Source organism: Podarcis tiliguerta, assembly GCF_965153285.1.
Source record: "Podarcis tiliguerta genome assembly, chromosome: 11".
NCBI lineage: Eukaryota > Metazoa > Chordata > Lepidosauria > Squamata > Lacertidae > Podarcis > Podarcis tiliguerta.
In genome coordinates this window covers 47938804-47965769 of record NC_139544.1, presented here as the reverse complement: position 1 = coordinate 47965769, position 26966 = coordinate 47938804, and the positions used below count along the sequence as shown (strand labels likewise).

Sequence of the window (26966 nt, the reverse complement as noted above, 5' to 3'; positions counted from 1 at the left end):
TGGTCCTACAAATTACCCTGCACCGTTTAGCCATCTTGTCTGCCAAGCTATTTAACAAGCTGTTGGAAGATGTCATCAGGAGATCTGGAATGAGATGCCACCAGCATGTGGGTGGCACCCAGCTTCCTCTCTCTGAACCATGTGAATGAGAAGTGGTTGAGGTGCTAGATCAGTGCCTAGAGGCAGCGGCGGGGTGGACGTGGGCCAACATATTGAAATGCAATCCAGACAAAGCAGAGGTGTTAAGCACTTCATGTTCTCAGATCTGAAAGGTGGGGAGGCACCCTGCTCTGGACCAGGTTGAAGTCCCCTAGGTTGCAGTCCCCTGGAAGGAACAGCTGTATAGCTTTGGGTTATACCTGCATCCAACATTGCCACTAGCTCAGGTAGGTCTATTTCCAGCTTAGTCTGGTTCACAAACTGCAGCCTTATTGGGACAGAGATGGATTAGCCATTGTACTCATGGTTCTGATAATCTCTAGACTGCTGCAAAGTGCTCCACCTGGGACTTTCCTTGAAAACTGCTTAGAACAGCCTTTCTCAACCTGTGGGACCCCAGGTGTTGTTGAACTACAACTCCCATCACCCCTAGCTAGCAAGGCCAGAGCTCAGGGATGATGGGAGTTGTAGTCCAACAACATCTGGGGACCCACAGGTTGAGAACCGCTGACTTAGAAGCTTTAACAGATGCAGACTGCAGCAGCCAAGTCATTGCTGAGCACAAATAACATCTGTTTAGCTTCGGAGCCCAACTCAAGGTTTTCACATTAGTGTTGGAAGCCCGAAATGACGTGGACCCCAAATATCTGAAATGGACTTTCCCTTTCTATAGAACGGCTTGGGAATTAAGATCAATGGAGTACAGTTCCACCCCTCTCAGAGATTCAGGGGGCAGTGTCTTGGGACAGAGTCTTCTCAGTGCTGGCCCAAGGAATGTGGTGTTTCCTCACCAGAAAGGTGCATCTGGGACAGGTCCTTTCAGTTACTCAAGACACACCTCTTGTTCCTGGCCTTTGGAAACTGAAGAATTGATTGTGGTGCCTTCCCTGTAATGTGTTGTATGAAATTCTTGTTTTGAGGGGTTATGGGTGAAGTCAGTGTTGTTCGTTTTAATTGGATTGTGTTTTGAGACCTCCTGCTGAAGAGGAGGTAAGAAATACATCACCACCGTCTGCTCCACCTGGGAACAAACTAGAAGTAAAGGCAGGTATGTAAGGAGGGTTATTCCATGATCAGAATGGCAAGAGAGATGAATGATTTAGTGCAGCCTAGTTCTGGGTAGAAAAAGGGTACAACAATGGAAGATCAGGGTGGCTGAGGTTGCAGGAGTCAAGGCGAGAGGTGACCAAAGTTTTTGCCAAGTTCAAGTTCTGCAGTGCTGCAATGGGAGAATTGACAAGACTTGACAATAGGAAGTGAAGCAGAAAGAGGAGTTAAATTTAAAGTCAAGGCTCCATGCCTATAGTAGCAGTAGCGGAAAGGTTGTGCACATGCATTCAGGAAGTCCCAATTCAATCTCCAACATCTCCAGGTAAGGGCTGAGAAGGTCTGAAAGCTGGAGAGCTGCTGGCAGTCAGTGTGGACAATACTGAGCTAAATGGACCAATGGTCTGACTCAGTATTGTGATAGGAATTTTATGGTCTTAGATATATAGTAATGTTCGTAAGTGTACCAACCAAGTGTACCATAGATCAGCACAGGAAGACCGACCTGGAACCATTTTGATTCCCAAACTGTCCCAAACTGACCAAATGTTTTCTCTGCAAGGTCAAAGCGGGAAAACCTCCCCATTGTCTCTTTCCTCACAAATCCTGTCTGAAGGGCACATTTAAGATATGAATAGGGTGTGAGCCTGTGACCTGGCCCAGGAACTAAGTATTTATCATTACAAAAGACTGGCCAGGCTACCAAGGCAATCCAATCAAGTAACCTGCCAGACAGGAGATAAACAACGACAGGAGAAAAACAGCATTCAAATTTCTGTTTTAGACCGCCTTTTCTGTGATGTAGGTGTGATGTATCTGAGGGGTGGTCTTAGGTTACACCCCTTCTGTGATGTATGTATGATGTTTCTGGGGGTGGTCTTGATCTACAGGGTGGCAATTTCAAAAGTCTTTATAAGGCCTTGCACACCATTTTTCTGGGTTCCTCCTCTCTCCTGCGGGTGAGGGGAGCACCCTGTTGCAACAGATCAATAAAGATGAAGCTTACTAGCTGCTTTGCTTCTCAATATTCTCTGGTTGGCCTCTGTTATTTTCTCCTACTAATAGGGAACCTGTGTAAGGACTCTATATGGGCTCTTGGATACCCCATAAGGGAAAGGGGCAATTTTTCTTTATAACAGTATACAGCATCTTCCTGTGTTCTAAGTGATTTTTAACAAGCCTGAATTAACTGGTAGTTATCCAGAAGGTTGACTGGGAGAATATCCCTCATCTGAGTACGTTTAGATTTTAGTGTTTCTTTGTGGTAGGAATCTGCAAACATTTAATCCACCAAGTGGTACAACGTGCATGTGAGTCATGTTACCGAAGTAATACAATCCCTCCCAACAATGAGAAACCACCCTGCAAGGTGCCTTAATTCAGCAAACAGGCTCTAACTTGTGGTGCAGGGAAAGTCACATTACTCGCTCCTGAAAGCTCTAATTTATTGGGAGGATACTGGCTTGTTTCTTCTGCCAGCCACGAAGAATCAAAGCTGCTGGCTGTTAATTACCTGTATTTCCTGAAAGAGGAACAACCAAGAACTCAGAAAAAGCTGCCCATCCCATCTGTGCCTAGCAATTCTAAAATTGTTGGCCAAGATTTCTCATAGGGTGGGCAACCACCTCTGAGGATTTCCTCCATTAAAATAAAATAAAAAAGGGGTCAAGCTTCATTCCACTCTGAGCAAGTGAAGGGAATATTAAAATAACCCTGGGTAGGAACTCTAGTACTCCAGGACCGACAAGTAATTAAGCCAGGCTGTCTTTGCAAGTGCTGAGAACACATCAATCAACTTGCTTTTGACAAACATTTGCTGGACGATGAGAGAAGGTTTGTTTGTATGTGTGCATGCATAGCCTCCTAATTAAAACTGAACCTACGCTACAAGCAATGTATTGTTTATTTACTTCTGTGCCAGCAATTAACATAAAAAAGTTCTCTGGGTAGTTCACTAATAAAAGGCAAATCTGTGGAGTGTAAAAAAAGAAGAACGGAAATAAAATATAACGCAGCCATGAGATCCTACACAGCTACGACAGGATCAGAACAAAACTAGCAACGGAGAACAAAAATAGTCTGCAGAACTTTTGAAAAGCAACACGAAAGAGCCGGGGGGGGGGCACAAAAAGGGCCACAATTTTAGCACAAAAAGGGCCACAATTTTAGAATCATGGAATTGTAGAGTTAGAAATAACCATTAGTACGTTTCCGAGCACAATTCAAAGTGTTGGTGCTGACCTTTAAAGCCCTAAATGGCCTCGGTCCAGTATACCTGAAGGAGCATCTCCACCCCCATCATTCTGCCCAGACACTGAGGTCCAGCTCCAAGGGCCTTCTGGTGGTTCCCTCACTGCAAGAAGCCAAGTTACAGGGAACCAGACAGAGGGCCTTCTCGGTAGTGGCGCCCACCCTGTGGAACACCCTCCCACCAGATGTCTAAGAGAAAAACAACTACCAGACTGTTAGAAGACATCTGAAGGCAGCCCCGTTTAGGGAAGCTTTTAATGTTTAATACATTATTGTATTTTAATATTCTGTTGGAAGCTGCCCAGAGTGGCTGGTAAAACCCAGCCAGATGGGTGGGGTATAAATAAATCATTATTATTATTATTATTAGGGTCATCTAGTCCAGCAGGAATCTTTTGCTCAATGTGGGGCTTGAACTTATAAACCTGAGATTAAGAGACTCATGCTCTATTGCCTGAGCTATGCTGGAGGTGCTTGGTGAGCCACTCAGGAGCGTAGTCACGCCCTCTTCTCCATAGTAGCCATCTGCATCATCACATTTGGTTGGGGAACTTAGAGAAGGGCCTATGGAAATGATCTTGGTGGTAGGCCTTAGTGAAGACCTTCAGGCAACCTGGCTCCAAGCCTTAAAAGGGCTTCTAAGGTTCATGCAAGCAGAAACAAGTATCAGCCAAATGAATGAATCAGTAAAGGCAACTTTCCCAGATCCATAGGGTGGCATTCCGCTTTACTCAGAGCAGACCCACTCAAATTAATGGGCCTCACTTGGACATGTTCATTAACCTCAGCTGAACACCACCCATGTTGTTTCCCTATCCTGATTCCTCAGAATGCAATCTCCTCATTGGCCGAGGGCCACTTTGGAATTTCCTTCTTGGGTAATCAGGAGGGGAGTGCACACCATTCTTCACTACACAGGAACATAGGAAGTGGCATTGTACTGAGTCAGACCACTTATCTATCTAGCTGAGTATTATCAACGCTGAATGGCAAAGTACACCCACTGAAACTAGTGGGTCTAATCTTAGTAGGATGGTGGGGCAAGGGCCATAGGTTCTCAAGACAGGGTAGTCTCCCATGCCTATCAGCAGATGTCAGGGACTGAACCCACTCAAATTAAACTCATTAGTTTCAATGAGTGTGCTCTCAGTAAAATCTTAGTTGGCGATAACACCATGCATTGAATTAAACGACATTATTTGCAAATTAACCAACCAATTTCCATGTGACAACTGGATGATCTGTCTGTATTCACACACGAGGGTGGCTGATACCACCAATAAATAACGTTCTTCTTTTTTGGGGGGGTTAAATCATTTTTATTAATTTTCCAATAAAAAACATCCAATTAACTTATCAAATCATAATCCAATTAAAATAAAAAACTAAAATAAAAAGACCAAATTATAATTATTAATTTTTCAGGACTTCCCATAGTCTGGACCTTGAAGCATATCTCCAAATCTCAGTCTTGCCTCTCCTCATTGTCTCCATATTTTCCACATCTTGATTTAACATTCAATGCCAAGATGAAGGTCTACCAGGTGTACGTTTTAAGCACGCTGCTTTATGGAAGTGAGTCATGGGCAGCTTACAACCATCAGGAGTGACATCTTCCACATGCATTGCGTCGGGAGGATTTTGGGTATCAAATGGCAGGACAGAGTTCCAAACAAAGATGTGCTCTCCGAAGCCCACATCCCCAGCATGTCTGCACTCCTGTCTCAGTCATGTCAACAGAATGGAGGCACCAGGCCCATAGGCAAACCAACTCTGTCTTCCAGAGATGTCTGCAAACGGGACATGAAGGCTGTCAACAACCACCCTCCCGTGTGGGAATCCCTTGCAGGTGACCCACAGTGCCTGGAGACAGGAGACAGGCAGTCAAGTATTGTATCCACAGCCGTGACCAGAGGAGGAATGACCACTGGGAAGAGAAGAAACACCTTGGTGCATCTGCAGCAGCACAACCGGATGCCTTCATCTGCCCCAGCTACAACACAACATGTCTCTCCTGTATCGGTCTGCAGCCACAACCTTCCAACAGTATGACTTCACCCCGAAAGCTCATTACTTCGTTATCTTCTGAGACAGACATATGCCAACAATGTGACAACTGGATGATCTGGATGGGACATATTATGGAAAAGGATAGGAACATAAGAAGCTCCCTTATGCTGGCTTTGACCATTGGTTCATTTGGCTCAGTACTGTCTGCACTGATTGGCAGTGGCTCTCCAGGGTTTCATTTTCCTGGATTGAACCTGGGACCTTCTGCATGCAGAACAAGTGCTCTAACAGTGAGCTACACCCCTCATCCCAACCAGCCCTTTGCATTACGTCCTCAGAATCAAAACCTTATGTCTGCAGTCATCGTGACACCACTAGCAGTATTATCTCCAGCCCGGCTAAAGCAACCTCACTTTACTACAGCAACTTTCACAGACTTAGCAAAGCAGCCACACTTTATTAGAGCCAGCCAATGGAGCACGCAGACTTTCAATCTGCACAGGACGCATATTGGAATGGATGTTTGGGGTAGGAAACGTCCACAGGAAGAGAGGTGTTTCTGAGAGAGGGAATGGCGTTAGATAAGATGGTAGCACAGCGAGCTCTGAAACATAAATAGTTTTGCTGGAGCCATGCCACGTATTTAAGTTCTCAAGTTAACACAGAAGCCTTTTAGGTCCCTTCTCGTGTGAAGAATCATAGAACTGCAGAGCCGGAAGGGACGTCAAATATCATATGGTCCAATCCACTGCAATGCAGCTGTCTCATATGGGAATCGAACCTGCGACCTTGGTGTTATCAGCACCAAGTTCTAACCAACTGAGCTATCTGTCCCCTCAGGTGGGGAAAGTGTGAAGGGGAAGCAAACAGACTGAGGAGAAGGACACACTCTGAGTGCTGCCCCATCACTGCACCACAGCCCATGCCAGCTGCTCAGGGCTTCAGTTGTAACTTCATTATTATTATTTGTGGATTTATATCCTGCTTAATGACAACGGTTTCTGCAGCAGGGAACCTTTTCTGTTTGTGGAAGCTCCACAGGTGACTTGGAATCCAGATTTTCAGATGTCTAAGTGGGAAGGACAAAGGTCCAACTTTAGGCTTGCCAATCAGAAGGTCAGCGGTTCGAATCCCCACGACGGGGTGAGCTCCTGTTGCTCGGTCCCTGCTCCTGCCAACCTAGCAGTTCGAAAGCACGTCAAAGTGCAAGTAGATAAATAGGTACCGGCGGGAAGGTAAACAGCGTTTCCATACACTGCTCTGGTTCACCAGACGCGGCTTAGTCATGCTGGCCACATGAACTGTACGCCGGCCAATAAAGCGAGATGAGCGCCGCAACCCCAGAGTCGGTCACAACTGGACCTAATGGTCAGGGGTCCCTTTACCTTTACCTATTGACATCCCTATTCATTGGCCCTCTTGGTTGGAGCTAATGGGAGTTGGACCTAATTGTCAGGGGTACCTTTACGTTTAAGCAAAGGTTTACAGTGTCGGGTGGGTGGGTATGGCAATCCCCACCTCCAGATGAATTATAAACCCCCAATTCCTAGTTTTCATTTTAAAAAGGACTAAGAGTTTTAAGCATGTGTAGAATCTGAGATATGAGGCAAAATGTACAGGTACTATTCCTCTCATTTCTTTGGTGAGAAACGACCCTGCTACAAACTTTTCATGCTTTATTTCTCACTCACCGGAAACCTGGAAAAATTATTGGAGAGGCCCATGGCTGCAAGATAAATGGAAAGGGTGAAAAATTGTTGTTGTTTTTTTAAAAGATATTTATTAAAATTTCAACGTATTACAAAAATAAGAAAAAGAATAAAAAGAAAAAGAAAATAGAAAGTAAAAACAGTTAAAAACAAATCAGTCTTTCCACATCTTATCTTTCATTTGCTTGTTTCCCTGACCTCCTCACACCTCCCTTTCTTGTATTCCAGTTCAATTAGTTAGTTCAGCAAATCCTTTCCCTCTTTGATTTTATCTTAATCTTTTATCTTAATATATTATAGCTTTAGATTATCACCTGTTAACAATCCATTTTTACATATTCCTTTATAACATTGCTGCTAAAAACCACTTAACTTCAATCCAACATCATTCTAACATTCATTAATTTTGCAGTATTTCTGTAAATAGTCTTTAAATTTCTTCCAATCTTCTTCCACCGACTCTTCTCCCTGGTCTCGGATTCTGCCGGTCATTTCCGCCAATTCCATGTAGTCCATCAGCTTCATCTGCCATTCTTCCAGAGTGGGTAAATCTTGTGTCTTCCAATACTTTGCAATAAGTATTCTTGCTGCTGTTGTAGCAGGAAAGGGTGAAAATGTGTATGGCCGTTGACAGCCAAAGAGAAAAAGAACCATTATTTACCTCAAAGTGAAGGAGTGGCAAAGCAGGGATGTGACTCCTAACTGAAAGGTTGTTTGCTGTTTAATTTTCATGCCCAAACAGCATCCCACCCTTTTCTCCACAAAGAAGCAATCAAGGAAATCTGACTAGTGACAGATTTCAGAAGACAACAATGCCTAGTTGTTGACTGTCACTTTTACCTTTCAACATGTTGGCAAATACTAGCTTTTGACTTAGGGATTAAATTATCTTTTTCTTTTTCTTTTTTAGTTGGGGATTTTATTATTATTTTAAAGACCAATGAAAGTAGGTCAGGGGGATTTACCTCCTAACCTAATAAGCTGCAACCCTCCTTGGAAATCTTAAGAAGCGAGACGGGGGGGGGGGGGACGTGCGCAGAGAGACACTCTTTCAAACAGCGGAAACTGGAAAGTAAAAACCTAAGCAAAATTGCTTGAACTTGCATAGAAAAACTGAGATAAAAATTTTCTGCTTCCTAATCCAAAACTCGCTATCAATTCTCTTTCACGGGCCTTGCCTAAATGACACTTTGCATTAAAACTTTTCATCTGGGACCTTCAGGGGGAAATCTTGCCAAGAGGAGGATATGAAGCTAGCCAAGAAGGGACATTGACAAATCAGTCTTGGAACAGGAAGCAGAACCTTGCAGAATGCTGTGAAACAGACCATTGGGCTCAGCACTGTAGCTGGCAGTGGGGGGATACAGTCTCAGACCCTCCAAGTGTCCCTATTTTCCAGGGACAGCCCTGGATTTACAGAAACCATCCCGGTTTCTGAGTGGATCCTGTAATGTCCTGCTTTTCCTTAAGGCGTCCCTATTTTAATCAGTGAACTGTTGGAGGGTATGGAGTTACCTGATCTCCTGAGTCAGCCCTGTATGGGGAAGGGTTGTTTTTTTAAAAAAAATGTTTAATGTTTTGTTATATTATTATAGGTTGGAAGCTACCCAAAGTGGCTGGAGCAACCCAGTCAGATGGGCAGGGTTTAAATAATAAAATTATTATTATTATTATTATTATTATTATTATTATTATTACTACTACTAAAGGGACGCGGGTGGCGCTGTGGTCTAAACCACAGAGCCTGGGGCTTGCCAATCAGAAGGTCAGCGGTTCAAATCCCCGCAACAGGGTGAGCTCCCGTTGATTGATCCCTTCTCCTGCCAACCTAGCAGTTTGAAAGCACGTCAAAATGAAAGTAGATAAATAGGTACCGCTCCGGCGGGTAGATAAATAGGTACCGCTCCGGCGGGAAGGCATTTCCGTGCACTGCTCTGGTTCTCCAGAAGTGGCTTAGTCACGCTGGCCACATGACCCGGAAGCTGTGCGCTGGCTCCCTCGGCCAGTAAAGCAAGATGAGCGCCACAACCCCAGAGTCATCCACGACTGGACCTAACGGTCAGGGGTCCCTTTATCTTTACCTTTACTACTATGACTACAACTACTACTGAATAGAACAACCCTATTTTCATCAGAGAAATGTTGGAGGGTATGCAGTCTATTCCAAATACCTAAGCACTTTATTTATTTACTTACTACAATCGTACCTTGGATCCTGAACGCCTTGTGACGGCTTCCGATTCGCTGCAGGAGCTTCCTGCAGCCAATTGGAAGCCACGCCTTGATTTCTAAAAGTTTTGGAAGTCGAATGGACTTCCGGACCGGATTCTGTTTGACTTCCGAGGTACGACTGTATTACATTTATGCCTCACCTTTCCTCTAAGGAGCAAGATGGGACATGCATGGTTTTCGCCTTTCTCCATTTTACTCTCACAAAAACCCCATAAGATAGCTTAGGCCAAGAGATGGCGACTGGCCCAAGGTCACCCAATGAGCTTTATGTCTGAGTGAGGATGTGACCCTAGTCTCCTAGCTTCTAGTCTGACACTCCAGTCGTTCCTCCACGGTGACTCTTGACATCTTTCACAGTTTTATCCTGTAGTATAGGTTCTTGATGGATAAGCCTTATGGGGGGACACACAAAACCTTTAGTGGCCACACAGAAGGACGAGCTTCTTGGGGCAACCTGTTTTGGTGCTTTAAAGATCTGCTCATCCTCCTTCGTTCCCTTTCACGGTTTTATAGGCAGAGCCTCTTCTCTGGCTCCTTCTCCTTTTGAAGTCTCCAAAATGGAAAGCAGATGGTCTGTAAGTGCTCTCTTGCCAGTGCTTGGAGATGTGCCCTGGACTAAGCTGAAGAATATGCAGCTGGAAATATTCTTGATAGTACAAAGAAGGAGGAGGAGAGAGGCTTGATCACTTTGCGGTGCAGGAAAGGTAAGTCTGCCAGTGCAAAACACCAGAAAGGTGACATTTGGCAGAGTGTTCGTCTTTCTTCCATGGTGTCCTACAAAGCTAGTTCTTTGTGATCCTCCATGGGCGAGAGAGAATTGAGGATCAGAGGCACCAGCTGCAAAAACACAGTGGGGAAACAGGAAAGCTTTTAAATTTCTCCTAAAAGTCAATAATGAAGGAGACAGGCAGGCACACCTCACCACATCTGCCACTGAAAAGGCCCTGTCAACTCCATCTGAGCAGCCTCCAGTAGCATCACCTGCTGAGGAAGATGCTCTTTCAGCTACTCTAGTCCCAAGCCATTTAGGACCATTTATTTACTAGTACTAGGACACGGGTGGCGCTGTGGTCTAAACCACAGAGCCTAGGGCTTGCCGATCAGAAGGTCGGCGGTTCGAATCCCTGCAACAGGGTGAGCTCCCATTGTTCGGTCCCTGCTCCTACCAACCTAGCAGTTCGAAAGCATGTCCAAAAGTGCAAGTAGATAAATAGGTACCACTCCGGTGGGAAGGTAAACAGCATTTCCATGTGCTGCTCTGGTTCACCAGAAGCGGCTTAGTCATGCTGGCCACATCCCCCAGAAGCTGTCTGCAGACAAATGCCAGCTCCCTCGGCCTATAGAGCAAGATGAGGTCAATCCACCCAATAGGTCATTGGCACCCAATGCAATGCTTTCAGAACTGGCGGCACATGGTCTCATCGGGCTGCCCCACTTACCAGCTGCATTTTTCACTAGCTTCTGGACTGCCTTCAAGGGGAACCCCACGTACAGCACATTGCAGTGGTCCAGATGGGAGGTCACCAGAGCATGAAGACTTTATGCCAGGTTACTCTAGTCCAAGAATGGTCCAGTAGCCACAATCGGTAGCCAAGTTTGTATGACAGTTATAGGGTGTGGGAAAGAAGAAAGACCTTAATCATGACTCCCGGTTTGGACAACACTCTAAGCCAGACGGTGGCTCGGTTGCAGACCTGCTCTGACCTGAAAAGCTCCAGGAGGAGTAAAGAGGGTGGAAGCTCCTCTCTGGAAACCAGCATGTTCAAGGGTCCTTTCTCAAAGGTAAGTGTGTAAATCGAGGACTGAGTCCTTGATGGCTATCAGCCATGATAGGTAAAGTGGAACCTCCCTGGCCAGAAGCAGTTTACCTCAGAATACCATTGCTGAGGATGAGACAATGAAGGAAAGCAACTTTCCTCAGTGGCTGCGTGTCAGCGTCGGAAAGTTGGCTGCCCTGAGGAATAGCGTGCTGGGTTTGATGAGCCCTGTCTGATCTAGCAAGACAGTTCTTACGTTTTTGCATTCAATTTTGGCTGGATTGTGTCCTATGTATTTAACATACCTGTTAAGAGCGGATTATTATTATTTCCCGGCCAAGTATTAAAAGCATTCCTACAGCAATCAGACCAGAGATCATTATTTTTTCTCTCCCACACACAAGCAATCTGTTTCTCATCTGCCCCAAAGTGTGCTGGCGCTACCTTTAAGTCAGCCTTGTCTACAATTGCCAAAGCAAGACATGAACAAAAGCCCAGTTATAAATACACTTGACTGCAAAGCTCTGGCAATGACATAGCCTTGACCTAATATCACGTCTTCCATGGGTGATTGTCACCCTAGGCTTTGCAATATGAAAGCAAGACTGTTTCCATTTGAAAAACAAGGAAGCTGGGGCTCAAAGAAATAATGCCTCCGATACATTTCAAATAGTTCCAGGTATTTTTATTCCACTTTTCCACTTTTCTTTTTAATGGTCAAAGTGGCTAACAAAGCTTATAGCAATTTAAAACATCCTGGTACAGTGGTACCTCGGGTTACATACGTTTCAGGTAACAGACTTCGCTAACCCAGAAACAGTACCCCGGGTTAAGAACTTTGCTTCAGGATGAGAACAGAAATTGCACGGCGGTGGTGCAGCGGGAGGCCCCATTAGCTAAAGTGGTGCTTCAGGTTAAGAACAGTTTCAGGTTAAGAACGGACCTCTGGAACGAATTAAGTACTTAACCCGAGGTACCACTGTACTGGTAAGCTATTGGACACATTTAGTGTCATTAAGAAAAATACCTTTATCCCAAGTCAAGCCCTAGGAGACAGAGTTGAACCTCCTGATGAACGCTCTCACCTGCCTGCCAATACTATACTCCACAAACTGTTCCATTCAGATCAGGATTCAGCCTCATATCCACTATTATGAAGCTGTCTATCAAGCTCCCCAAACCTCAAGGCGAATGTTTACTTGTGAAATTGCAGCTTTTACAGACTTAGGAAGTGTCTTTGAAGTGTTTCCTCCTTCTTCTTCTTTTAACATCCTCTGTTCAGAGATAACCATTTAAAATTTTTCAGTCTGTTGCTTACAGCATTTCCAGGATTCAGAGGCCAAGGTGTATTTACACATTCAGAGAGCGCTAATTAAGCATGCGCCCCTTTTTGTAATGGAAAGCGAGTGCGCGCGCATCAGATGCAAATACCTTGCAGCAGCATGAAATTGAGAAGCGCAGGAGCTCCCCTAAGGGTAAAAGCGAAGGCAAGGGTTCCTACCTAGGAATTGCAAATTCCACACTCATTGCTATGCTCTCGGGTGGCTCACAACAAGACCCATCATTCGACTTTCGACTAGAATGAAATTTTCGCCCCACCTACGAAAAGAATTAAGCCCGTCTGCATCGTGCCAAGATTCCTGTGGTGAACTTTGTGGCTTATTTTGGAGGAAACAGTGAGCAATTGTTTTGGGAAGACCACCAAACCAACGGAGCCCAGCATTCAGGGAATAAAGGGCAGCAGAGAACCTTACTCATAGCCTCACCCACCAGGAATTCCCACAACCCAACTGGCACTAATTAGATCTACGCCTGGCAGACCCAGCTCTGTTTGGGCACAGAAAACAAGAGAATATATTTCACTGAGCCAATGGTTGTGGCCAGTCTGAATTTTCCCACAGATTTCCACTTGTACGTGAACCTCTCAGCGTTATCCGCAACAGACAGTTTAATACCTCAGAGTTCTCTTGCCTGGCAATTTTCTAGCTACTAACTTGCCTCTAAAGACTTCATACATCTGATGAAGTGGACTCCAGTCTATAAAAGCCAGAATAAATCTGTTAGTCTTTTAAGTGCCATAAGACCCTTTAGTTGCTTTTGCTGCAACAGGCTAACATTCTGCAACAGGCTAACACAGGCATCCTCAGCCTGCGGCCCTACAACTCCCATGACCCCTAGCTAACAGGACCAGTGGTCAGGGATGATGGGAATTGTAGTCCAAAACATCTGGAGGGCCAAAGGTTGGGGATGCCTGGGCTAACAGATGGGGAGGTGGCAATCATAACAAGCACACTTCCTTCCTGCTAAAGACTGCACTGTTCTGAAACACTTTGTAAAGTGGGCCTATTGCTCTTGGGAGAAAGAAGCGTTCAGAAATGTGTTAATTATGCAAAATGCACATCAACATTCGCTCAATATTTTGTTTTTATGCTCTTTTTTAATAAAAAAAATGAAAATTAATGTTGGAAATGGGACAGACTGCACTCACGGCTGGAAAAATGAGAACCTGAGAGCAACCAACATTGACAGGTTTGCCCATCCTTAATTTTACAATGTTTAAAGGCTAAATTCTGTAAGTATATAGCTGAAATTTTCACAGCAGGTGAATTGTATTCCACAACCGAAATGGGCAACGTTAGGGATCTGACACTGGTCAGATTCCAGCTTTGTCATCTTCAAGGGAACTTCTATCTCAAGATGGGTGTTGGGAGAATGATGTTTTTAAAAAGCTCTCTCATATCTAACGCAAAGTAAAAAAGATTGCAGCAGCATTACACAAGTCCATTATTGCAGCCTCAATATAGCAACATCAATTAGCACAGCCTTTCATCTCAACCAATTAAAAAAAGGAGGGGATTAAAAAAAAAACCGCAAAAAAATGTTCCCTCCAGCATGCTGGGGAATGATTCAGAACCATTGATTCGCATATACATTTTCATAAACTGTGACAGAATGTTGATACTCTCATTACAGATTTCTGGAGCATCGCAGGGTACTCATTCAACATGGCAAGCTCTTGCTTTGGCCAAATCCCAGACTCTGCTGCGCAGAAAAAGCAGCTGTCACACCTGAGCGGCTGATAGTGAGGTTTAATGCTATTGTGTTATTTGCGGCTGACACCCTGCAGGCAACTCCTGCCACCAGACTGCCAATTTGGATGACACTCCAATAGAAGAACGTTTGGCACTTGATTATGACGGCAAATATGACGGGCACCGCACTGCTAGGGACACCAATTTCCTTATTCACAGCACCATACCCTGAAAGCCTCACTACCACTACATTTCTAATCTCTGCAATTATTATTACCAATCAAATTTCTATACCGCTTTTCATCCAAAGATCAAAGGGTAGTTTACATTATAATAGCACAAAAATGCATAACAGAATAACCAATCAAGCACTATCTCTCCCTCCCCAGACAGAACCATAGAATTGTAGATCTGAATGGATCCCAAGGGTCACCTAGCCCAATCTCCTGCAATGCAGGAGACTCAACACACAGCCCCCGAAACAATTTGAATCCATGCCAGACCCTGCTTAGCTTTGCAAACGTGCTAGCGGGTTTATTGCTGTACCAGGTTAAGTTGCAGTTTAAAAGGCCAAAGATTGTTTAATTAGTTAAAGGTCTCGTGCATGTATGTGTCTTCCCTGCTTTCCTATGCTTGATTACAGCAGACTGAACGTGTGAACCGTGCATCTGAGGAAACAAAATAATAATACAATAATAATTTATTTATTGTACCCCACCCATCCCGCCGCAGGATCACATTCACCCTGTGCTATACCAGCTGCACTGGCTCCTGGTGGAATACAGCATCAGGTTTAAGGTGCTGGTTTAAACCTTTAAAGCCTAGGACCCTCGTACCTATGGGACCGCCTCTCCCGGTATTTCCTACGGAGGACCTTATGGTCTTCAAACAAAAACATCTTGGAGGTCCCGGGCCACAGGAAGATTAGGCTGGCCTCAATCAGAGCCAGGGCTTTTTCGGCTGTGTCCCCGATCTGGTGGAACTCTCTGTCACAAGAGACTAGAGCCCTGCGGGATTTGACATCTTTCCGCAGGGCCTGCAAGACAGAGCTGTTCCACCAGGCCTTTGGCCAAGGCACAGCCTGACTCCCTCCTTTGGTAATCCTCAAAGAACTCTAGCCCAATGGTTGCCATTAATTTGATTCTGAATTGATTTTAGAATGAATTGATTTTAGAACTCTGTGTTACTTTTATTGTTGTTAGCCACTCTGAGCCCAGCTTCCAACAAAAATACAGGGAAAACAGTAACAACAAAAACCATTAAAAGCTTCCCAAAAAAGGGCTGCCTTCAGATGTCTATGAAAAATTATATAATGTAGTTGCTGAACTCTTTGACATTCGATGGCATGCCCACAACCCATCCCGTCTTGAGGGTCTCCTGACAGCAGGAAAGGTCCCAAACACAGGACTATTGATGCTTCAGGATTAAAATTGTCCAGCTTTCGTGTGTGTTGTTCTCCAAGTTCCAGTGAAAACAGGGTATTGCATTGCATCATAATTGCACTGAAAAGTCATCTAGATTTGCCAGTGTGGGGCTATGACAGGAGTGAGTTTGAATTTGGGCAGGTTATTAAGGAGAAATAAGCCACAAGGAAGCAGAAGGAGCAGGTTTGCAAGCAAAGTTTAGGTGACATCATTGGGGAGGGGGAGAAACTTTTGTTCGGTAATCCATTTACCTTACTCATGCAGACCAGAAATGCAAGTGTTAACACAGAAAGCAAGGCTTTTAATGAAGCCACTATGTTGCAGGCTCTGTTAAATGAGGAAAAACTGCCTCCCTCCAACTTTCCGCAGGAAAGCATATACTTATGAATATTGCAATACTATGGTTAATGCATTCAGTTGGGATAAACTAAGCATATTCTGCATGTCAATGGGCTTTATAAAACAGAACCTGACATCACAATGTTTCACACATACAGCTATTTTAGAGACTTCAGACATTAACCAATATTTCCTCCCTTGCTATCGAAGTTCAGATTGTAAGTCTCCCTGGGGCTGTGACCTCTCTTTTCCTCACGCTACCCCGAAAACCAACCGTTTGATCTACCTGTTTATCTCCCAGTTTTGCACAAAAATAAATATTAAATTAAATTCTACATTAAGGTGGGGGGCACATTTGTAAGTATACGCCCATTGGATTATTTGGGCTAATCATCATTTGCTTCCAAGACTCAAGTTTCTGAAACACGCATTATTTTTTAATCGAATAGAAAGAGGGATATGTAGACTGGGAAGAAATGAGAGGCAAGAGAAAGAACCTGTAATAATGTAGAGTGGTTAAACTCCATTGCCTGGTGACAACACCTTGCTCAGTCCCTCTTGGGTCTGAGGTTGCACATGACATTGCCCACAAGCTTTGTAGCTCCTTCCTAAAGTCGTAATGGTTAGAAATTTGAAATAACATCTCTGTGTTAAAGTCCAATTAGAATCACAGAATTGTAGAATTGGAAGGGACCCAACAGCTCATCTAGTCAAACTCCTGCAACCAAGTTTTCATACTTCTGTGGCAAACTGGCATGGAACACATGCCACTCTGGGTATCCTTATCTCATTCATTTGAGGGGACGCAGGTGGCACTGTGGTCTAAACCACTGAGGCTCTTGAGCTTGCCGATCAGAATGTCGGAGGTTCGAATTCCCACGACGGAGTGAGCTCCCATTGCTCTGTCCCAGCTCCTGCCAACCTAGCAGTTCGAAAGCACACCAGTGTGAGGAGATAAATAGGTACTGCTGTGGTGGGAAGGTAAACAGTATTTCTGTGTGCTCTGGTTTCCCTCACGGTGTTCCATTGCGCCAAAAGCGGCTTAGTCATGCTGGCCACATGACTCAGAAAGCTCTCTGTGGACAAACACCGGCTCCCTCGGCCTGAAAGTGAGATGAGCACCACACCCCATAGCCGCCTTTGACTGGACTTAACCACCCAGGGGTCCTTTACCTCATCTGATGAAAGAACTGATCGTTTCAGACATCCATTCTCCTAGTTGTATTTTACCAATTCCACCACCCACAGAATGTGCAAATACCTGTGATTAGGTATCTGCATCGGGGTAGGGAGCCTGATCTCAACAGAGGGTCAGATTCTTATTTCCCTTGCCCCCTGCAGTTCAGGTTTAACAGCTGGGTGGAACTACCCTGCTGCCAATCATCCAACATCACAACAGTGTCAGGTGAAGATCAAGATTTGAAAGCACCCATGCAGAGCTTGTAAAGACAACCATATCTCTACCTGTCCCTTACCTGTTGTCACATAAGATGTCACGAATGGGCAGGTGGGTGTGGTTTGTGCACAGCTGTCAAGTGTCCCTTATTTGAAGGGACAGTCCCTTATTTCAGCGCCATGTCCCGCTGCTGTCCCTTATTGATGGATGTCCCTTAAATGTCCCTTAAATGATGTATCTTAAATTTCAAAGGAAGCAGCACCTCTCCCTCCCTCCCTGACGGCCAGGGAGGAGGGAGGCCCCAACTGTGTTGCTTGGTTGTGTTGCTCACCCAATAAGAAGTCTAAGAACGACTGGGGGGTAGAGCTTGCATGCCTTGTGTGTGACTAGTTAATACAAGCTGAGGGGTTTTTTGAATGCTGGACGCCATTTTGTTGCACGTGCTGCTGCAAACTTTGCAGTGCAAAGCCAGGCCGGGGAGCCATCTTAAGTTGAGGCTGCATAGGCCTTGTGGTGCATGTGCTTCAGATTCTATTCAGTTGAACCTCTGGTTACAAAGTTGGTTGGACAGTGTTCTCAAAGCTACCAGCATGAGTTTGACCAGACTGCTGGAGGACAGGAAGACTGGAGTGCCTGGAACAGGTGATGCTGCAGGTCCCTTATTTTGGCTGCTGGTCCCTTATTTTCAAGGCTGCTGGTCCCTTATTTTCAAATCTGTAAGTTGACACCTATGGGTTTGTGCTAGGTCCAATGTGGCCCATGGGTGAGAGGTTTTGCACCCCTGCCCTGTACAGTTCCTGCAATTGAACAGCTGCACAAATCTTTCACTTAATTAACTCCATACAGTGGTACCTTGGTTCTCGAACTTAATCCGTTCTGGGAGTCTATTCGACGTTCGAAAACCAAGGCTTCCTGCACTCAAGTGGAAGCCGCGTCGAACGTTCACAAACTGAAACACTTACATCTGGGTTTGCGGCATTCGGAGCCAATTTGTTCGACAACTAAGCCGTTTGAGAACCAAGGTACCACTGTATCCCTGTATGTGCCCAGTCACCGCTTGGGACTGCTTGCATGGAAGGAAAATAAATGCGTAAATCGGGCCAGGGTATGCTGGCAAATCCCCATGCCTGGAAATCTTGTCATGAGATTATGTGAGCACATGCACCCACAGTGATGCACAGATCAAAACTATGTGCATCCACACTCGAAGCCAAAAGGCCCCATTTCTTCCTCTTGCCTGCTGAATCTTGCCCCTTACTCTCTTGGCTCCCTGAGCTTCTACTTATTCGCTGCACAAAAATCTCCATAGAACGTGACTTGGCTGCACACTTCTGCTCTCAGAGATCTGTTACTCTTATATACATCGGTATCTCATTACAGAGCTGTAAAACCTCCTCCAGCCAAACATAATACCGAGTCTCTGCACATCAGATGTCGATCTCTCTGAAAACGAGGAATTTGGCAGACGCTCCCTGTAGCAAAACAAAAAGTCCTCTCTTTGTGCGATTCCTGAATGCAGCCATCACCCATTCACAAATATTGTGACTGTAGCAGCCATTTATCACAGCCACTTAGGCTGCAGACAGATGACAGTTGTTACGGCGGCAGAGGCACAAGAGAAGCATCCTCATTGCATGATGGCGCAAACTCAAGACTCTTCCAAAAAAAATAAAATAACCATTGCCAAACCTCTTTAACCGACAGCAAAAATGGGACATCAAAGAAACGAGGGTCTATATCAGGAGCAACAGCAACTCTCTCATACCTCTTTTGATGCACGTAAAAAACTATGGTCTCTCTCAAGCTTTAAAATATGGCGCTGTGGGTTAAACCACAGAGCCTAGGACTTGCCGATCAGAAGGTCGGCAGTTCGAATCCCCGCGACGGGGTGAGCTCCCGTTGCTCGGTCCCTGCTCCTGCCAACCTAGCAGTTCAAAAGCATGTCAAAGTGCAAGTAGATAAATAGGTACCACTCCGGTGGGAAGGTAAACGGCGTTTCTGTGCGCTGCTCTGGTTCACCAGAAGCGGCTTAGTTATGCTGGCCACATGACCCGGAAGCTGTATGCCGGCTCCCTTGGCCAATAAAGCGAGATGAGCGCTGCAACCCCAGAGTAGGTCATGACTGGACCTAATGGTCAGGGGTCCCTTTACCTTTACCGTAGGGCTCAAGACAGACTATAGAGTTTTCTACGGGAGTTGAAGGAGCATAATGAAACCATCATAACGCACACATATTCAGCTGGAACCTGGGTAGGTAGATCATCTCACCCAACTCAGTACTGCCTATTCCTGTTTCCCTAACATGAGCACCACAACACCCCCTTTATTTTATGTATATATTTAATTTAAGGCATTTATATGCTGCCTAATTACTTGCCGTTCTAAATGAATTACACCCTTTTAGGAGCCTGTTGATGCCCCCTGCTGCTCCCAATTTTTAATTTTCCTTTAAACTGAGATGTGAGGGGTAAACTGCGCTTCCCAGAATTCTTGGGTGGAGGGGCTTTAGATGTATGGTGTACACATAGCTACCACTTCTTGCTATAAACGTTTATTGTTTTTCAATAAGCAAAAAAGCACAGGGCTCCTTATAAAATTGTTGTAGATTGCCCTGCATTGGGAAAGATAGAACTGCATGCTGGGATGGCAAAAAAGAAAGCTCTGCACAGACAGAAAGCTAGCAGGTGATGCAAAAGCCTGAGCCAAAAACCAGCTCCTTTGATGTCTACTTTTCCAAGAGCAGAGGCAAAGGGAATCACACACCTGGTCACATAATCCTCAGTCTTAAGGAGGGAACCAGGGCATACCTAGAAATTAGATTGGTGCAATTAAAGTGGATTAAAGTGCCCTGCTGTTCTATTGCAACAATCCATTAATAAACTGACTTTTTGCAGTTAGGAAAGTGACAGGGAAATGCATTGAAAAGTGTGGGGTAAAACAGGAAGATGAATAAGCAAGCAAATCAGGACAACTGCTCGTTGTTGTATAACCTTTCCACAAACGTTTCAGAATAAACACAAAATAAAGACTGGATAAGACTTTGTGCAAGTAAATCAGGATAGATGCTCAACATATGGGTCGTCTGCAGAAATTTTAAGTGCTGGGATCTAGGAATAGTGATCTGCTGTACCTATTCTGGAAGGAGGCAGTGTAAAATTGCCGCTGAATTTCTCCCTGCCCAGATCTTACTCAACTGCAGTCCATAGCTGTCCTTTAAAAGCAGCTGGACTTCTTTAAAGCTTGCATGATCTTACTAGAGAAAATTGAATTTGCAGCTGTGAAGCAACATTTGGAGCATCTAACAGCTGCTTCTGGAAAACAACCCCAACACCCAGTAAGAATGCATATGGGGGCTTCTTTTGAAGTCACCCCACCGAGAATAGCTTGAGATAACGCATTGGCTGCCCCAGACTTCTGACTTCAGAGCAGGGTAAAGAGTTTCACAGCTTCCTACCCCAACAGCTTTTTGGAATAACTAACCATTCTGAAGGATTGAATCAGCTGGGTTTTAAGGTGCTCTTGGGGGCTTCTCTATCTTATTTGTAGGAAATTGAGTTTAGAAAAAGAGGCAGGGCAGTCTTTTTATTACCTTTAACAAATTCCCCCCACTCCCTTTTCCTTTTACTGATTTTCATAGGACATTTTCCAAGGCACTTTGAAGTTGCTGGCTACAGACCACTGGGAGTTAGCTCAGGAATGTTTCCCAGCCAAAATACATCCAATTGAAAAAGCAGGATCTTCGTATGCGGCTGCGAGTACTTACTATAGACACACACAAACAGGATCTATTTACTTCCTACAAATTATTATTATTATTATTATTATTATTATTATTTCCCCAGCCATTCTGGGCAGCTCCCAATTGAGTGTTAAAAAAACAATACAGCATTAAATATTAAAAACGTCCCTAAACAGGGCTGCCTTCAGATGTCTTTTAAAAATAGGATAGCTGCTTATTCCTTCACATCTGAAGGGAGGGCATTCCACAGGGCGGTGCCACTACCAAGAAGGCCCTCTGTCTGGTTCCCTGTAACCTTACTTCTCGCAATGAGGGAACCGCCAGAAGGCTCTCGGCGCTGGATCTCAGTGTCCGGGCTGAACGATGGGGGTGGAGACGCTCCTTCAGGTATACTGGACCGAGGCCATTTAGGGCTTTAAATGTCAGCACTAACACTTTGAAACGTACTGGGAGCCAATGCAGATCTCTCAGGACCGGTGTTATTTGGTCCTGGCGGCCACTCCCAGTCCCCAGTCTGATAGCATCCATGTCACGCCGCATTGAGGCAGTAATTGATGCAAAAGGGGCCCAAACTGAGTGCATATGCATGCTTCGACTTCTCAGAGGTCCAATATTGCTCTATTTGCAGTCCTTGTTTTGCTGATTTCATTTAATATTCTAATTTTCTGAGATTGTTAATTTGGGGTTTTCATCAGCTGTACGCCATGATCATCACAATTATAACAAATAAAGGCTTGACATATCTCTCTCATATATTAGTTTCACCTTTTAAGTTGAATTACTGAAATAAACGAACTTTTCCACGATATTCTAATTTTCCGAGTTTCACCTGTATATAATAATAATACCAAATAATATTAGGAACTCCAAACCTCTTTTTGTGTAGCCTTGATATATCAACTCGGCAGTGAATGACTCTTGCTGTCTTATTTATCCAGACATCTTTTTTATAAACTAAAAATCCCTTTCCTGATACGGAAAGGGCTCCAAACCCCTGCCGTGACAATTAATTTGACTGTATTTTATCAATTTGAGTGCCCTTTTCCATGGTATCATTTCTGAGATGTTTGATTCCTGGTGACCATATCAGAAGGAACTCTAAAGCAGCTCTAACGATGCCGCGGTTTAAAGGGCAAGATTCCAAAGGAATTTAGTCCACCTCTGAACCAATGGCGAAAATCGTTTCAGCTCACTTAATCACACTTATCTCAGGGTCACTGGCCGATGGCACTGAAACCAGGAAGTTGTAACTTTCTAAATAAATATTTGTACTAAAAGAGCACAGAAGAATGTCTAAAAGAGCACAGAAGGATCTTGGGAGAGTGTGCGGCTTTCTCCTGCCGGATCCATGGCATGCGTAAGAAAAGCAACTCATTGGGACTTGGCCTGCCAGTAATTCCTGAGGTTCTCTGTTTCATTCATATACTGAGAAGGCAGAACTCCTTCCACATTTCTGCGCAATAACTGTCACCCTGGCACTGGGTGATAGAGGGTCTTTAATTTGCCCCCCTCCCTTATCAGCCAGACAGAGCCTAAGCAAAGCACAAATTTCATCTAGCACAAATTGCCCATCATTAAAGATGGATGATTAGTGCTTAACTTCCACTCCACTTACTGCCAAGCTCAACACAGCTCCAAGGGAGGAAAGAGAGCAACGATGTCCCCGGACCAGCCAATTTAACTCAATTTGCTACCAACAGACGTGCAAGGCGGGGTTCACTGCCTGCACTGCGTTCTTCGTTCTGTCACTGCGAGACGGGAGTTAAAAGGTGCAGAAAACCAACAGCTCTTGTCATCAGATCTCTGTTGCATTAATTTGTGCTACTTGGGGTCCACTGAGCTGATTTTGGGGCACATCAATGGTCAGAAGGAAAGAAGCAGAACTTTCAATCTACAAATGCTTCCCCTTCAACTTTGTCTTTAAAAGTCACTACTTGCCATAGGCGAGTGGCTATCTGCAAGCCTGAGTCATGGGAACATGGGAAGCGACCTTAGACCAAGTCCAACTATTGGTCCATCCAGCTCAGTACTGCCTATCTTGGGGATGGGGAACTTGTTTCTTCCCCACCTAATATTTCCAGATATTATTATTATTGTTGTTGTTGTTATTTTGTATCCCGACCACGCCCATCTGACTGGGTTGCCCCAGCCACTCTGTGCAGCTTTCAACATACATATATAAAAACATAATAAAACCTTAAACCTTAAACAGCTTCCCTGTACAGGTCTGTCTTCAGATGTCTTCTCAAGGTTATATAGTTACTCGTCTCCTTGACATCTGATGGGAGAGCATTCCACAGGGTGGGTGCCACTACTAAGAAGGCCCTGTGCCTGGTTGTCTCAAGAAGTTGTCTCTCCCAGCAAAGGATACTAGGACATCCAAGTCCTTTAGGCCAGGAATGGAGAATCTTAGTGTGCTCAATTATGGCCCTCTGGGCCACTCTGTCTGGGTTTCAGTCTCTCCCCAGGCCACACACCCTCCCAGTTCACACCTGTCACCAACCCTGCTTTGCACCCTTCTTGAGTGCTTCTGCCAGAGTGGAATAAGACCTACAACTAGGGCTGGGTGATATCTGGTTTCCAAAACGGCAATATGTCACCAGCTAAACATTGTGGTATACCAATATATTGGGATGTGTAAAGTAAGGATGGAAGTATGTAGAGGTGAACAGTAGGGGTGGGCGATATCTGCTTTTCAGTTTCATGATATGTCACCATCACAATATACTGATCTATCACAATGTCTGCATGTGAGAGTGAGATATCACAGATCAAACACACCACTCGGAGAACTTGTAAAACAATGCTTGAAGTCAGCTGCCTGTGATCTAAATGTTGTGTAACCAATGAAATGAACTGGTGTACATTGATGAATGGGTAAGGCTATAGCTCAGCGGGGAAAGCAGTGTTCAATGCTGGCATAGAAGCATAGGAAGATGCCTTAAGCCAAGTCCTTCTAGCACAGAATTGTCTCTACACTGACTGGCAGTGGCTCTTCAGAGTATCAGGCAGGGGTCTCATCCAGCCCTACGTAGAAATGCCAGCGATTGAACCTTCTTCACGCAAAGCAGATTCTCCACTGCTGAGATTGGTCCCACCCCCAAGAGCAAGAGTCTCTCTCTGCTGCATGTAAACCAGTCCTGGAAATCAGACCAGACCAAGAAATGTTAAAAGTTATCTTGCAGTTTTTGTTCACAAGGTGCAAAAACGTGGCGAATTTATATTTCTGCAAACCTGCAAAATAAGGTGGCAAGCACACAGCCAAACTGTGGGAAAGCACAGTGGCATTTTAACACTGTCTTGCTGGGCATAATGGAGCATTTCAAAACTAATTGAAACCACAATTAAAGCCATACAGGGAGCGCATGGCAGAAACAGGATTACTGAAAATTATTCCCAGGCTTACAGCACCTGCTCAATATACCAGACCTCAGCACTTTAAGAAAAAAACAAACACAGAGAGAGGGACACACAACTAAGTCTCATTTCAAGCTATGATGTTGAGATTTATTGCTTGTTTTTGCTAATCAAGAGTTAACTCCAACTTTGAATGGTGTGATTTACTGCCACCTTGCTCTTTGACAATAGGCTAAGAACACTTCTACAATTCCCCACATTGTGGATGAGGAATATGTGACTCTCCATATGTTGCTGGACTTCAGCTCCCATCATCCCAGGCTGATGGGGGTCACAGGCCTAACGACATCTGGTGGGACACGGGTTCCCCATTCCTGCCCCACATCCTGCCCTGAATGCTGATGAATATGGGATCATCAACCCCACACATGGATGGCATTAATTAAGCACACAAGAAGGGGCCTAGCTCAGTGGCAGAGCACGTGTTTCTCATGCACAAGGTCCCAGGCTCAGTCCCTGCCGTCCCAGGTAGACCTCTGCTGGCCACACCTTGGAGAGCTGCTAAAGGAATGCAATTCAAGCCACCCGGCCGAAGCCAAGCAGGAAATATGGGCGAAATCACCTGGGGAACCCAATGTCTGCTTCCATGGTGGAAGGAAGGTGGGAAATAAACAATAAAATATTACTGGGAATAAATGGGGAAGTTATTTAACTCTGCGTAAGGCGGGTGGCGCCGTGGGTTAAATCAGAGAGCCTAGGGCTTACCGATCAGAAGGTCGGTGGTTCGAATCCCTGCAACGGGGTGAGCTCCCATTGCTCAGTCCCTGCTCCTGCCAACCTAGCAGTTCGAAAGCACATCAAAGTGCTAGTAGATAAATAGGTACCGCTCCAGCAGGAAGGTAAACAGCGTTTCCGTGCACTGCTCTGGTTCGCCAGAAGCGGCTTAGTCATGCTGGCCACATGACCCGGAAGCTGTATGCCAGCTCGCTCGGCCAATAAAGCAAGATGAGCACCGCAACCCCAGAGTCGTCCGCAACTAATGGTCAGGGGTCCCTTTACCTTTAAGGCACTTTAAGTATTCATGTGAATTTTGCGAGGAGACCCTAAAGATCCCAAAAGACATGTAGATCTGCTCTTTGCTGAGCAGGGAGTCAAAGATGGAGTTCTGCCATGTGTAACAAGGGTGTGCACTTGAGAGATAAAGAGGAATGGGGCAGGGGATTGGATAGAAAGTGCCAACAGAGAGAGTAGAATAATACCACCTACTAGGTCTCAGGCCATCATTCTCTGTCTTTTAATGTCCTTTCAAAAAGGGAATCCTTTATTAATACATATTTGATGAGATACTATTGACCGGTGCACAACAGAGATAGATGCTAATTGGTCTTCTTGCAATGTGTTTACTTATTCATTCATTCACAAGAACGGCACGCACACCGATATAATTTGGGCATTTGTCTTTGCCAAGACCATTCCAAAAATAAAGGCTCTGAGTGTGGAAAGTCATTTGCCAAAAGCTGCTGCCATGGGAAAGACGCGGTTGAGCAATCTAATATTTAACAGTCCCAGCTGCCTTTTATTTCAAAGCCATATTTTAGTTATTAGTATCATTTGCAATCTTTCCCGCCCACCCGCCCCCTCTCACAGTCCCAAGATCCTGCCAAAATGCAGTACTAAGCAGATATTTTGCATGTGCATTTAAAAAAAAAGTTTATTTTAACCGCATCTATTCTCCGTAAATACAAGGTGATCCCTTAAAATGTATAACCTGCAAACTCCACACAAATCAAAAGTCTGGTTAAAAAAGACCTCCCTACAAGAACTTTTACCCCATCTATTGTGTGTGTGTTTGTGTACATATGACATCTCACACACAGAGAGCAACTTGCAATACACATTTGATTATAGCAATCTGCTTACAATTCAGCACAAAGTATCCTTTTCCTATATTAAAAAAAACTTTCCTATTTCTCCTTGCTATAGAGAATTATTTTGGGACTGGATTTAAAAAAAAAAAAAACTTTTCATGCTGGCACACAGGATGCCTTAACATTTTGCTGATTTCGATTCTGAAACATTTTCCTCCCGATGAAGTGTTTAGTGGTTTTGGACAGAACCCTGTTTGCCTCGGGCCAGAACCTAATCTCAGGCGAAATCGTAAACAATGTTTTGCCCAAAACCCCATCCAGTTTTGCATTGGAGCTGAAAGCTCCAAAAGCAAAACCACACTGGAAATCAAAGCACCGATAAATTGGTGTTAGTCCTAGATTAGCTGGGTTTCCTCCCCACACTCTCCCCCACCCATACGCTGTTAAGCCGGGGCTGTTATCGGCTTGTTGCACTGTCTCTGCTGACTTTTCACCTTGCCGCTGCTGAATGCAGTCGGAGTTCTAATATACCTTCCAGATTTAATCAAGACAGATTAATTCTGATTGCAAACAGAAGTCGCAACAGGAGGGAAAACCGCAAAGGATAAGCAGCAGCAGCAGCAGCAGCAGCAGGTAAGTATACCTGC

General features: G+C 44.8%; 1 protein-coding gene across 5 annotated transcripts in view; it reads right to left on the bottom strand.

Moving 5' to 3' along the window:
• Positions 1-26966, bottom strand: part of PDZD2 (PDZ domain containing 2) — a 230589-nt gene that overhangs the window by 112018 nt on the left and 91605 nt on the right. The window lies entirely within an intron of this gene.